Genomic DNA, 11,231 nt, shown 5'->3' with positions numbered 1-11,231 from the left:
TTGTTTACTTTTTTCTTCACACATATTTTCTTTAGCTACTTTAAATAATACCATGTCTTTGAAAAAATTAATAAATATAGGATCTATAAAGCCATAGATCTTTCCCCACATCCCTTGTATGTCTCCTCCACTTTTTTTTCTTTTGGTACTGGGGATTGAACCCAGAGGCCTTAACCACTGAGCCACATCCTCAGCCCCTTTTTGCATTTTATGTAGAGACAGGGTCTCACTGAGTTGCTTAGAGCCTTGCTAAGTTGCGGAGGCTGGTTTTGAACTTGTGATCCTCCTGCCTCAGCCTCCCGAGCCGCAGGGATTACAGGCGTGCGCCACTGCACCCGACACTCCTCCACTCTTGCTCTTCTGGGAGAACCAGGGAAGTGGAGGATGTCCTTACAAAGTTCTTGCTCTGTGCATACAAAAATATAAACAGCACTTGGTTTTGGCTAGCTTTGCTTTGCTTTTCTTGACAAAAATGAAATTGTTCTATTAGGATGTTTTATTCTTGCTTTGAAGATTTAAAAAAAAAAATCTCAGTAATGTTATCTTGGGCTTCTTACCATGTCGGTACCTGCAAATTCACCTGACAGTCTCTGGGCACCTTTCATGTGGCACAGCACAAGAGTGACCAAGCTGGTGGGGTCAGATCCATCAGTTACCCGGAACACAGTTCCCTCTTTGGACACATCAAGGGTCATTGCTGCTCAGCCAGGTCCTGCCCACACCCACTGTGCTGGAGGGACAGGAATCAAGGAGAGGCCCAGGTGGTCTAGGGCACTGGCACAAGATATGCACAAGGTATAGACAAGTACAGGGCACAGGTCTCTGGTTGCCAAGGCCTTTGCTGGCCTGGGGGCGCCTTCGGTCACAGGTGAGTGTAATCAGGACAGGTGGATCCTTGTTTTTATGTGGCAAATACCTTTTGTGTCCAAAAGGGGTACCCAAAGAGGCCCTGCGTTAGGGGTGTTCACCACCTATAACAGATGGCAGAGTGGGTGCTGTCCAAGAGCCAGGGCTGTTCTGGAGCTTCAGCAAAGGCAGACCACAGCTTTCGAGAGGGTCCCAAACAAGCCCCAGCGGCACAAGCTCCTGAGGACCCTAGGGGCCGTGGAGTGCTCCTGTGGCTGGGTGTTTCCTCCTGGCCTCCTGCGGAGAGATGGTTCCCTGTTTTCCTGAAGGAGAGACGGAAACGCAGGAAGTGGTTTGCCCGCAGGTGCCCTCAGCAAAGGGGCCCCAACAGAGATTAGGGTCAGAGGCCCCTGACTTACATTTTGCGTTGCTGCCACCTGAGATAGGTGGGGTTTGGCATGAGTCTGGAGGATGGGAAGGAACTTGTCAGCTGCAGACAGGAGGCAGGCACACCTGGCTGAAGGCGCAGCTGGAAGGAAGCAGGGGAGCCTCAGAGAAGCTGCAGAGAACCGACCGGTTAGCTCCGGAGACTGTTAGGGTAAGACCAGATGACAGGGACGGTCATTGAGGAAGGCCTCGAGGGCCTGGTGGAGGAGCCTGGGCTTCTTCCAGAGGGCCACAGGCATCGCAGGGAAGGGCGGGGGGACTCCACCTGGAAGCACCAAGGAGAAGCCACATGAGGAAGGCAGGAAGGTGACAGAGATGGGACGAGGACAGGGAGACAAGCAGGAAGAGGGCATGGGGAGGTGGGGGAGGGAGGAGGAAGAGGGAACAACTGCTTCCTCATGTGGGCAGCAGCGCATTCTCGGAGATGAGTCCCGGGAGGAGGGGCGGGGTGCGGCAGGTGGACCTCAGGGAGAAGGCCATCACACCTGTCACCCTGGGGGAGAGCGGAGGCTGCCAAAGAGGTGGGAGAAGAGGAAGACAGGGGCTCCTACATGGTCAAGGTGAGAAACCAGCCCCCACAGACCCGGTGGGAGGGTGAAGAAGGGCAGGGTCTGAGGACGCTGTGTCCCTTAGCTCTGGTGTGCTATGAGTCTGTGTGTCCCAGTATCTTGGTCCAGACGGCAGTGACCCTCTTGCAGAGCGAGTTCCTCGGGATAGCATCTGTCTCCATGTTGCAATGGACCTGCAGTACCAGCCATGTCCTGGGCCTGGGTATGTGGACCCGATGGAAGGAGCCACACCCTGTCGCCCTGTCTCTGGGAGTCCCCACACCACCTACTCAGAGTTGCCAGGTTGAGCTCACACCTCCCTGCTTTGTCTGAAGCTCCTGGAATCCCCTCTTGGAACCAGGCTGGAAGTGGGCCTGCACCACGCCGCTTCCCCCGGGGCCTACCGCTCGCTCACCTTCAGTGGCCCTGGGTTGCTGCTTTGCTCTTTCCTCTTACTGAACCTTTCCAGACGTGGCTACTGTCTGTGACTGCTCATCTTACCTCCGAGAGAGATGACGAGGGGGACTTTGAGGACAGGGACTGTGTCTCACATTTTTTTTTGACTCCTGAGTAACACCCAATACGGGGTTGACTCACAGAAGGCCAGCATGCACAGAATGTTGAGTAGGAAATGCCTCCCACCCACACGTGGGCCCCATGGCTCCGGTAGCATGACCCCAACATGTACAGGTGTGGAGCAGGGGCCGGGAGGAGCTGCAGCTGCTTCCACCATGATGCTCTCTGCAATGACGGTCCGCTGAGGAGGGCCTGGGTGATACTCCAGCCTTCCTGCTCTACTCCCAGGCAAACAAGCCCTGGTGGGGAACAGCTGACCCGGGCCCTGAGCAGAACCAAGTTCCAAGGAACCCCACTAAGGTCAACAGTGACCTTCTGCTAAAACTCCACCGTCTAGGCCTCAGGTCCTCGACTTCACCCCTTTGGAAACACTGTTCTTCAGTGACCAGACCTGGAGACCCACTCTGCTGCGTAGATCTTTTCCTCTGCCTGGCCACCACCTCTGAGCGCCCTGCAGGTGTATGTTCTTGGTGACTTCTCCCCGGCTGGCCCAGCCCCACAGGCTCCTCCATTCCATCTCTGACCCAAGAAACTCTGGCCCAGAACCTCTTCTGAGTTTCTGCCTCCATGGCATCTCTCGAGTGTGACCGCTATGTCCCAGTCTGAATGTTCACTTCCCTCGAATTCTCCCCTAACGCTCATTCCAGCCCAGTGACTGCTAATGAGGTCATGAGGCAGGGTCCAGGCCAGTATCCAGGCCAGAATCTGTCCCCCTCCCCTTACAGTCCATCTATTTTATTCCTGAATGTCTCTTTGCCCGATTCCTTCCATCTCCACCACCACGAGCCTTCTCCATCTCTGTGTGGCAGGTAGGGGCCTCCTGGTGCGGCCCCTGGCTTCCATCTTTGTCCCCAACCTCTTATGTTCCATAGAGTCATCAGTCAGCTTTTTAAAGCATGAGGCAGATCCTGTCACTTTCCCACTTCCAACCAGTGTTTTGTTTGCTGGGGACAGGGACAGGTCTTTCCCCAAGGTCTCAGGGCCCTGCCTGCCCCTCCTGCCTCCCTTCACTCTGCATCACAGCCACCCTTGCCTTTGCTGGAAATTCTGAGACCCTGCTCACCATGGAGCCCTGAAATGAGCCTGGGACAGGGCACTGGCTATTTCCATAGTGTCGTTTTACATTTGTTTGTGAAACTATTTAATTAACGTCTCTGTGCCCTGCTTAGAATACAAGTTCCATGAGATCAGAGGTTGTGCTTGGCATGTAGAAGGAGCTCAGTAAACGTGTGCTGAGCCCAGGCCTCTCTCAGGACTGATACCTCCAGGTTCAGGTCACCGAGCTGTGCAGGTGTACCCATGTGCACCTGGAGCCCAGCATCAGGGGACAGCAGGAGGGGCCAAACAGGAGGTGATGGTCCCAGGGGAGGAAATACTGATCCCAGTCCAGTTTGAGCCTTTCTCACATGGCAATTGGCCCTTATGTCCCTTTAAATCACTACCACACATTTGGGACTCCATCGCCATCTTTTGCAAGACACCTGCTTACTGGGACAATTACAGGGAGCCTTGGAGCCTTTGAACAGATGGTATCTTATTGGCAGAATAAGAGGAGAAGACTTGTCCTTTGGGCTGTGCAGAGCATGGCTAGAGCAGGGCTGTGTCCCCACGGGAGAGAATCCCCAGGATGAGCCCACGTGAGAACCAAGGGCTGGGGCTGAACCTGCAAGCTCTGGGCTCCAGGAAAGTGCTTTCATGACACCTGAGTTCTGAAATCTTCAGAGGGAGCCAGGGGAAATTTTAGATTAATGAACTGAGCTGCAGCTGAAGCCGAGGGAGATAAAGAGAGGCCCCAGGCTTAACACCCGGGGAGACTCAGTTCATGGCTGTAGAGAGAGGAGGACACTCACCCACATCCACAGGTGGAAACCCAGGTAGCCACCCTCTCCAATCACCTGTACACACAGCACAAGCAGGAAGCACCTTGTGCCAGTCACCAGCAGGTCTTTCTTTGGATCCATTCTTCCCCACTGGGCAGCTCCCATGTAATGAAACACCTGTCCCCGTGGTATGTCAAAATTCTAAACTCTGTTACATTGAGACTGTATCTTCCCCACCCAGGTCAGGCTGGAGAGGCTGCGGGTGCAGAGAACATAGAGGGCCTCTCACTTCTCACCTCTCCCCTTGCTAAGTAGGGCGGAGGGCTGGGGAGGCTAGGAGAGGGCAGGTTGCCTTTGGGGCAGTAGCATCTGACACTGGTGTCCTCTGGGAATGGCAGATTGCCAAGCTGGGCTCTGCCCTGGGTGGAGGGGGGTCGAGTCCTCTTCTATTGCTGAAGTTCTTTGCTTAAAGTTTTGACAGGTCAACCTCATTGGCTGGCCATGCAGGTCTCCTGGGTTCCCACCACCCTCCCCTCACCTCTTCAGGGTCTTCTTCTGCAGGGTCCACATGGGGCCCCACACCATCCTCATCCTCTAAACCCAACAGCCCAGTCTCTTCCAAGACAGCCCCACTCCACTCAGACACTCCTTGATGGGGGCTTTTTAGGGGTTCCTTGAGGTCTGGGGGATACCTGTCAAATTCCTTGAGATTCCCCTACAGCCCACTGATCACTTCCCTTCAGAGAAATCCCACGATGTGCCTCTTCAGTCTCTCTAGGCCTTGGGGGTGACCAATGGCTCTCACAGGCTTCTTCTCAAATGGCCCAGTCGTCCAGCACCCAGCCTGGGACGCAGCAGTGCTGGGTGCCTACTGAACCTCTCTAGGCCCTTGAGGCTCTGCCCAGATCCCAGAACCACAGGAAGAGTTATCTTTATCCTCCTCTTTCATAGAAGGCAGGACAGTGTGTGGATGGCGGGGGGAGGAGAGTCCAGAGTCTGAGAGGACCAAATAGAGTCACCAAGGGAAAGGAGTTGAGGAAGCCGCAGGGAGGGCCCTAAACTGCTATTCATGTGCTCTGAGGCCCACAGAGGTCTCCGCTTATCTCGCTGAGACTCTCAACAATGCTCTGGGAGGGTCTTCTTCCCTTGGTAGAGGTGAGAAAACTGAAGTTCCCCAAGGCAAGGGACTCAATCCTAATCCTATACTAATAAGTAGCAAATTATGTGTCATGAAAGTTAATCAATGTATCGCCTTATCATCTAGAAAGTTCCAAATTTTCTCTTTCTACCTAAAAATAATGTCTAGTGGTTCAAGTAATACTGGAATACATTCTTCATACTAAAAATACCTATGATGTCCACAGCGCTGCACCAGCCATGGAACAGGACCCCTGGGGTTTGAGTGCATTTGTGATGAATTCAAGCCCACCTCCTCTCTGGGCCTCAATTTCCCTTCCTTTGATACTAGTGGTTCTCAACCCTGACTGCTCATATGAAGCACCTGGGCAGTGCTAAATAAACGAAAAATAATCAACAACACAAACCATGTGTGGGCCCCTCTTTGGAGATTCCGATTCAGTGGGTCTAGGACAGGGGTCTTTAATCAGTCACTTTTGAAAGTACCCCAGGCAATTAAAATACGCAGTGAGGTTCGAGAACCTCTTCTCTAGATCAGGGCTTCATTCCTCCTTAAATGATTCAGCAGGTCCTAAAGTTCCACTCTCCGTAGGTCCAAGATTACATATTTCTAAGCTGCCAGTCGTGTTGTGCCCAGGCGATATTTTGAGTAGAAGACCAGATCCACTAAGTGGCCTTCACTTCAATGTCCTCTTTGATCATCAATTTCCACACTGATCATCAGCTAACTAACACTGGGTGAGAATTTTATAGCTAAAGTGGAATTTTATTCTGTTTGTTCTGATGTGTCTCTAAAGAAGGTCTGAGACCCAGGTACAAGACAGAATGTTTCCCCAGGACCCTGCAAGGCAGTTGGGGAGGCATGTGACTTGGCCCCAGTCACAGGTGCCTGAAGCCCAGAAAGCAGTGGCAGAGGGTTGGCAGGGCTGTTGAGGCCCAGCTTCCAAGGTGGGTGCTGCTGTCTCTCATAATTTCTGCAAAGGCCCAGAAGCTTCCAGGAGAAGGTGCTAGGCCATCTGAGCAGAGTTGCAGGAAACCCAGGCCAGCAGCAGTCACCTGAGAAAAGGTGGCCCTCTGGACACCTGCATTAGATACCTGGAAGGGCATTTTCCCCAAAAGACCAGCTGGCACAAGTCCAACCTTTTTATTTGCATTTTTAAAGCCCAATCTTTCTCCAATGTTTCTGTGTTGTCAACTTTTACAGGCATCTTTATCTGTAGGGAGGAATTGGAATTAGGATCACCTCATCATTTAATCTGAAAAGCCATATGGTTATCTTAAGATTTATAGCCAAATAAACATTCCTGTCCAAGTGATCAGCTAGATATTATAGTTCAGACAGTGAGACTATCTTTGATTCTGCATTTTGCTTGTAAACCAGGTCTCGGATTTCAGGCTGAACTCCCTTTACAAAATGAATGGGAGAGCTGCATTAGGTTGGTTTTGGGACTACTGCATTTTTGGTGGAAGGCAATGTCTGCCTCTGAAATTTCCCACTGATCCATCTTTTCTCTGCTTACAAGACTGTAGCAAAATCCCATCAGTGTTTGCAGTGAAGGTTTCGGAAATTGCTTTTAGTAAATTCTGATCTATTTTCTGGGCTCTCTTCTGGACCCTTGGTATAGTGTGCACATAGGGATCTCAAATCTGAACCTGCATGAAGCCATTCTGCTTATCCCATTGATAATTCAGTCTCTGATACTCCTACCAGCAATTCATTGGCAAAAATCTGGCGAGATGGATGTAACCCCATGGGAAATTCTGAATTTAAGAGAGGGTTGACTTGTCAGAATTTAAGAAAATCTTTTGAAAGAGCTCTTAGATCAGAGTTTAAACTCTATGATATAGGCATGTCAAATTCTTGAACTGGGTGTTGTTGTTTTTATCATTATCATATTGCGGTGAAACACACAACATTTGCTATCTTAACCAACTTTAATTGCACAGTTCAGGGGTATTAAATAGACCCTTAGTGTTGTGTAACCATCGCTACCATCTACCTTCATAGCTCTTTTGTGCTAGAAGTGTCAGTGTGCCAATCAAAAAATGCCACTCATTGGAACTGAGGAATTTTATTTGGTTTTGTTCTAATGTGCCTCTCAGATGAGCTGTTCCAGTTAAATTAAATCCACCAGGTGTCCACAGAAGGCCCAAAATATCCTTGCTGAAATTCTGCCCTTTAGAGAGAAGGAGGAGGGATAGTGGTCATGTGAGCACCCATAAGAAGCTGGAGTGAAGACTCTTGCTTACTGCCAGTTAGAAATTACAGCCATTTGAAGGTGCTTACCCAACTCCATGTCCTGGACGCTTGACCTAACAAGCACCTCCAAACACAGATGCAACAGTCTGAGTCCCCCACAGGTGGAATCTATCAGAGAGACTCCTCTCTCAGAATCAAGACCATGTTCTCAAGACAAATAGTCAAGAGAGGACAATCTCCTCCGGCTTTAGGGGTGACCCACAGTAGAGAGGGCTGGTCTGGACAGAACTGCCAATCCTCTGGTCTGTGAGGCTGGTTCACACGGCCCAGTGCTAGGAACTGGGCCTACACGACATTCTACATCTTCCTCTTCATGACAAAACAATGCTCAAGGACACAGGATCTGAATCAAGGGACAGTAGAAGCAAGTCACCAAGGACACAGCTCCAAAGGGCCACATTAACCAAATATTTTATTTTATTTATTTTGGTACCAGGGATTGAACCCAGGAGCACTTAGCCACTGAGCCACATCTCCAGCCTATTTTTAAAAGTATTTTATTTAGAGACAGGGTCTTGCTGAGTTGCTTAGGGTCTCACTAAGTTGCCGAAGCTGCTTTTGAACTCACCAGCCTCCTTCCTTGGCCTCCCAAGGCACTGGGATTACAGGCGTGTGCCACTGCGCCTGGCTCACGCTAACCAAATATGAACCCCCAGATTTGACAAGTAAATAAAATGTCAGGGAACTCAAAACAAAGAGAGTGGAGTTGATGCCTGTGCAGATTTATTATCAAGGCCGACGTTCCATGAGCAGTGAGACTCCCTGGGTGGGCTCTCTCCCTGGTCTAGAGCCAAGGTGACAAGCAGGTCAGGCCTGATCTAAGTCATGGCTCCAGAATTACAGTAAAAAATAAAACCAACCCCAAGACAAAAGTAGCAAAGACTATTTATTTGTCAACTGGGAGCCACGAGGGAATTATCCGCATTACCTCAGCAGGGGTTCAAAGGGGTCTGGAAGGAGTGGACATTTTATAGAGGAAAGGAGATGGGGTTCTGCTCTGATCAGCAAGTGTTCTATTAGGGTGGAGATTTTCAAAGTAGGGGGACCCTACCTGACCTTCCAGAACATTTGGCAGCTTTGAATATTCTCCTCAGGTTTTCCTAGTTTTGAGGAGGACTAGTTTAAGAGATCTCTTTACTCGGGGGATAGGAATAGAGACTGAGCAGAGGTTGAACAGAGCTCCCTTCCAATGTGTGGTATTGTGGCAGAGTCCTACTGGGTGCAGAGCCACGATAACAGGAGCTGAGCAGATAGTAACAAAGATGTCTGACAGCTGGGTGTGGCAGCACACACCTGTACTCCCAGCAATTTGTGAGACTGAGGCAGGAAGTTCCCAAGTTTGAGGCCAGCCTGGGCAATTTAGCAAAACTTATCTCAAGAAATAAAAAGAACGGAGGTTGCAGCTCTGTGGTAGAGCACCCCTGGGTCCAGTCCCCAGTATCCCCTCACACACACAAGTGAAGGCCATGTGGGGTATACCCTTTCCAGAAAAGAACACATCCCAACTGGCATGTTTTTGACCCCAACAAGGCAAAATAAATGGTGCAATGGAGCTGTGAGCCAGCTGCCAGAGAGGGCAGGGTAGTTAAGTCACTGTGAAGTAGAATTTGATCCTGTTCACCAGGGCCCCAGAGGTGTGACTAGAGTGGGTCTGGATTTGATACAACTATGTAACAATTATTGAGCACTTACTAACGTCAGGTCCTATACTAAGTTCTGGGGGACACAGCAGTGAACCACGAGGCCCTTGCCTTCCTGGAGCTTAAGGTCAGACAGACAGAATAGACTTTGAATAAGCACTACAAGTTCAAGGACATGTTCAAGGACATGAAGAAGCCCAGTGAGCCAGAGTGAGGCAAGGATGGAGAGTGGAGCTTGAGACTAGAAAAGAGGATGGTATACAGGGCACCATAAGCCACAGAGGCAGTCTTTGTCCAAAAGGAAGTGGGCAGCTGTCAAAGGGTTTTGTACAAGGGTGACATGGAGTGTGCACATTGACAAGATCATTCAGGCTACTGTGTAATAAAAGGGGAAAAAAACAAAACTGGAGCAAGAGCAGAGTTGAAGTAATTATTTGGCTATTTGTGTGTTGGGCAGTAATGGCAGCCTGGACTCAGCTTGGGTAGTGGAGATGGAGAACAGAGAGATATGTCATAAGGTTATTCAGGATATTCAGTTCCTGGGACTCAGCAACTGATGACCTGTTAGGACTGTGGAGCGAGTTTCTAAGGATAATTCCTAGGTCTGTCGGCCAGCGCCATTGCTGTTCCTCATAGAAGCACCAATGATGGAGGAAGATGAAACAGTCAGTTCTTCCCTGCTAGAGTCTGAAGAGCCTTTGAAACATCAAAGTGGGGACACTGAGTCAGTGAGTGAGTTTATGGGGTTTGAAGCTCTGAAGAGAGGACTGGCTGGACGTTGAAGCAGGGCAATGATTGACACGCAGATTTTAAATGAAGCTGTGGGGTGCCTGCGATCACCTTAGGAGAGAGGAAGAGGAGGAGGAGGGTCCAGGCCACAGCCCTGAGGAACTCCAGCAGCAGAGAAGGGACTGACAAAGGAGGCTGAGGAGGAACGGCCTGAGAGAAGAAACCAGGAAGCCGGAAGCCTGCAAGGCCAAGGACAGAGCTGTCCAAGAAAAGGGGCAAAGGGCAGCCTAGAGTGCTGCGGAGATGTGGAACAGGACAAGGCCCGAGGACTCACCGAGTTTTGGATTGCACCAACTGTTGACCGTCATGTTCTTCCGGCAGAGTGGTGGGAGCAAACCCCCCGGGACAAGTGAGTGTAAGGTGTTTCAGAAAGGTCACCTGGTGGAGGGTGGAGGATGGACGGGTGGTGAGCCTGCAGGAGTCCTTACTGGAATCCAGGTGAGTGGTGGCAAAGTGCGGGAACTAGGAGCCTCATGACGAATAAGGAAACATGGGCCTCACTGTCAACAGAGGGGAACAATGGAAACCTGGCCTACGGTGGCTCTGTCCCAAAGTAAAGAAAGTGAATGTGGGGCAGAAGGAGCCATCCAGGACTCCACAGAGACATGCTGAGATTCCAGCCACTCTGGAGAACCATGTCCCTACATGTTCCTGTACCCACAGGCTCCTGGGAGGCCCCCGAGAGTCAATGAGGACCAGACTCAAATGAACGAAAGTGAGGAGGTAGGTGCTGTCTCTTAGATGAAGGGAACGGACCTTTGGGGCACAAAAACCAGGACTAAACATCTGGCTTTTATCACCTGCTCTCTGAGCGACAAGTTTCTAGACATTTCTATAGATGAAAAGACAGGGCCTATTTTCAGGGATGTCATAATATGAAAATATGCATGGATTAGGATGCAGAACATGTGAAATTTGAAAATTCAGTTTCCTCTTCTGAGTGTCAGCCTCCAGTTAGGAACAGGCTATTCCTGGATCCTTAAAGAAGGAAGCCATGGGCAGGCTGGTGTTGGCCAGTGGTGCTTGGAAGCAGAGGTGCGTGGACAATCCCTCACGATGGAGTCTGCTGGAAAACAACCTGAGGTGACAAACTCCTCAGCAAGGCGCCCAGTCCAGCCCGGATGTCCCAGTGGCTGAAGCTCAGCACGGATCTTCTGCCCAGCCAAGC

The sequence above is a fragment of the Sciurus carolinensis genome, chromosome 13 (assembly GCF_902686445.1).
Source record: "Sciurus carolinensis chromosome 13, mSciCar1.2, whole genome shotgun sequence".
In the NCBI taxonomy this organism is placed as follows: Eukaryota; Metazoa; Chordata; class Mammalia; order Rodentia; family Sciuridae; genus Sciurus; species Sciurus carolinensis.
This window is presented reverse-complemented; position numbering follows the sequence as displayed.